The following is a 4,119-nucleotide window of genomic DNA, read 5'->3' as shown; positions in this document are numbered from 1 at the left end:
ACACACACACACACACACACACACACACACACACACACACACACACACACACATATATACATATATACATACAAACAAACACGCATGCCTATATTTGTCAATTTCCATCAAATCCTGACAATAAAACAGAAATATTCACCGTGCAATTGATCCGTTAAATAAACACAATGAATTCGAATAAATGTTTGGAAAACTATCAATAACAGACTTTCAAGACAAACATTTCCCTTACACGGAATTGATGAATGAGATATCAACCAACTTCAAGTACGGCTCCGTTCTAAAGCTGTTCCAACTAAACAGGATATTTCTATTGGTAATCATATGATGACAGTACTTGATACGATATTGACATAGAACTATATTATCGACATTATTAAAAATATTTACGGTAAACCATAAAATAATGTGCATATACGACACATAGGATTAACTTTAGCACGTTGTTTGGTTGACTTGACAGTCTCGATAAATTTTTTTGTTTCTAAAGTTCTATTAAAAATTCCCCAAGAATGCCAACGTTTTCACAATGAAATGCTTCAGAACAATATCGTTTTATACACTATATTAACAATAGTATTTTACACTATATCCACATGCACGCTCAATCAAAACTACATACACACACATTCACCTCACGCACACACAAATTCAGTATTCTGTATATGCGGCCATATACAATCGTACCAGCCCACATGCGTATGTATAAGTATATATACGAAAGACATACAAATGTGTCAGCTAGCACATATATTTAAGCAGATATCTGTACTTTCCAATATTAAACACGTCACTGTTTGAGATATTAAATAAATACCGACAATAGAATGTGTCAGTTTAATTAAAAATTCCTCCTTCAAAATGTCATCTTCTGTTCAATGTAAGAAATTTACTATCATTATTATTAGTATTGTGGCTGTGGGGTAAGTAGCTTGCTTACCAACCACATGGTTCCGGGTTGAGTGCCACTGCGTGGCACCTTGGGCAAGTGTCTTCTACTATAGCCGTGGGCCGACCAAAGCCATGTGAGTGGACTTGGTAGACGGAAACTGAAAGACGCCCGTCGTATATATATATATATATATATATATGTGTGTGTGTGTGTGTGTGTGTGTGTGTGTGTTTTTGTCTGTGTTTGCACCCTCCCCCACATCACTTGGCAACCGATGCTGGTGTGTTTACGTTCCCGTAACATTAGCGGTTCGGCAAAAGAGACCGATAGAATAAGTACTAGGCTTACAAAGAATAAGTCCGGGTCGTTTTGCTCGACTAAAGGGTGCTCCAGCTTGGCCGCAGTCAAATGACTGAAACAAGTAAAAAAGTAAGAGTAATATATGTATGTATGTGTGCATGTATAGATGCAGACATACATACACATGCACATTCACACATTCACACACACATTCACACGCATGCACAAATATATATATACATATAGATAGATAGAGAGAGCAGAGAGAGGCAGACAGACAGACGGGCAGACAGACAGACGGGCAGACAGACAGACAGTCTATGTGAAATGAAGTGTTTTTCTGAAGAAGCCAACGCACCATCAGATCTGAAATTCCTGATCCCGATCTCGCGATCGTGAGTGCATCTCCCTAAAAAGTAACCCACTCGATGAGCTTCCTCACTTTTTCCGTTAATTACTTTCAGTCACAAGGCTTACAAAAAGGAACTTGCCTAAGGTTCCAGGCAGAACAATTGAATAGGAAGCAACGTAGTTGCAAGGCGAACTCTTTAACCCAACAGACATGCTTCCACACAACCTTTATCTTGATTTTCGTTTGTGCTTGAGGCGAATTTATTTTAGCTTTATGTTTTTTTCTTTTATTTTTATTTATTTATTATTACTATTGCGTTTTTCAACACAATTCGTCTTGAAATGATGTGTTCATCCAGTAAATTTATTTACAACTAATGCACAGACAAATGAAATTAGAGTGGAATTAAAAATAACAAGGACAAATGATAAATAGAATATAGAAAGACAACGTTAGATTCAATAAGAAGACAATATATCGAAAGTAAATTTAGTTCTATTCTTAATAAACAACAATGGACTGTTGTATTTATGGGGAAGTGGTCGATCGGGGTATGTAGGTAAATTGAGAAACCATTTCAAAAAATGTTGAATTGAAAAAAAAATAGAGCAGACATCATCAACATTTATTATTATTATTATTATTATTATTATTATTATTATTACTGGTGTTGTTGGTGGTGGTTGTGTTGCTGCTGCTAATATTATTATTATCGTTAATACTACTACTATTGCTGCTGCTGCTGTTGACAGAAAGGCAGCCAGTACTCCTTTGAGTAGTGGCCTTCGCGAAAGAGTTTGTGTCGTGAACTAGCTTCAAAGGGCTGAAAGACGAACGTTTCTTCTATTTGGCCAAGCCCTCATTATCTTTTTTCTTGTTTGTAGTGACAGTGTTTCGCATCTCATTGTTGCTGGTGACCATTATATCATCATTACTATTATTATTTGATTAAAAAAAAATTATTTCTAATATTCATTTTTTAAACTTTTAATCTGCATGTTGGTTAAAGTCACTTGCCGAGACACACCTAATGACCTGGGGCCTGTAAAGGATAAGAGATGTTACAGTATGACTGAAAGCTTGGGGAGGGGAACTAGCGAAATATCTTCTCGTAATACAACACAAGGATAGGCTTTATCTAAGGATGTGGCCAGTAATTGTTAGTACTATGTTTCGGATTTCCATCAGACATGGGTCTCCTGGGAACTTATCTAGATGTTTCTGACATCCCTTTTTTTTATCACACCTAGGGCACCTACAATAAGAGGAACAGTTCTCGTTTTAAGATGCCACCTCTTTTGTATTTCAATTTCCAGGTACTTATATTAATTTAGTTTGTCAAATTCCTTGAGAAATATACTTTTATCGGTGGGAACACTTGCACCTATTAGTCTACAAGTATTTTCGTCCCTGTCTTTGATAATAATATCTGGTTGATTATCCTGGATCGTTATGTCAGTATCGACTGGAAAATCCCAGAGGATAGTGACATTTTTACCTTCAACAACTGGCTCAGGATGATGTTCATATCAATAAACATACCAGTAAGTGTTAAATATTTTCCAATGTCAATATTGTCCTACCCTATCGTGACGATTTTTCTGGATGGTCAACTGTTTCATCAGAACCGTAGGTTTTGTAAGCAAGCCTTGATCTTGATTGCCGCCAATATAAAACCTTCCGTGTCTGCTTTCAGTCTTGATCTTCTCAGCCAATAATGGGTTGTTGCTTGATCTACATCAGCATTATGACTTCGAAGAATATAGTGTCCACCGAAGTCGACTTTGCGTTTCGTCCTTTCTGGAGTCAATAAAATAAGCACCAGTAGAGCATTGCGGCCGATATAACCAACTTATAACCCACCCACCCATGAAATTGCTGGCCTTGTGCCAGAATCTGATACCAGTTTTATTAATATGTCCATACGCACAAAATTTCTTTGACGTTCTACTGGTAATAGTATACTAGATATCGGAGTACAACCCGCACTCTCATACATCAAGATATCGGAGTACAACCCGCACTCTCATACATCGGAGTACAACCCGCACTCTCATGCAAACAAAGCTTTCTATAGAACCAAGAAATCTACCTGAATACACTGCATCTTCAATCACTAAAGAATTTCAAATATTTACCACCGTTCCAAATATTCTTAATACAATTTGGATGACGATAACTTTACTGCAATTCAAAATTATCTGTACTTCATGTAGTCGGTATTTATGCCATTGTCTCAATATCATTCGCTACCAATTTTATCAAAGGAACAAGAAGTATCGATAAACCTACACGCTCCCTCCTCTGGAAGTTTCGAGCGAAGAATGTAACGTACAATCGCGCACGTAAGAAATGAATATCTATAAGGCGAACAGTAAAAGTGTGCATGCTATCTCTAACATCCAACATGAAACACTTGTCGTTGCGTGAATTCAAGCAGCGTAAATTTATTCTTCTCATAATAAAACCTACGCATTCCTAACTGAAAGATTTTCATATAAGTAGAGCTGGTATATTTATGTGTGTATATATATATGTATATATATAGATAGATACACACACACACACACACACA

This window comes from Octopus bimaculoides, chromosome 21, assembly GCF_001194135.2.
Source record: "Octopus bimaculoides isolate UCB-OBI-ISO-001 chromosome 21, ASM119413v2, whole genome shotgun sequence".
In the NCBI taxonomy this organism is placed as follows: Eukaryota; Metazoa; Mollusca; class Cephalopoda; order Octopoda; family Octopodidae; genus Octopus; species Octopus bimaculoides.
The sequence above is the reverse complement of the archived record's forward strand: the minus strand, read 5'-3'. Positions refer to the sequence as shown.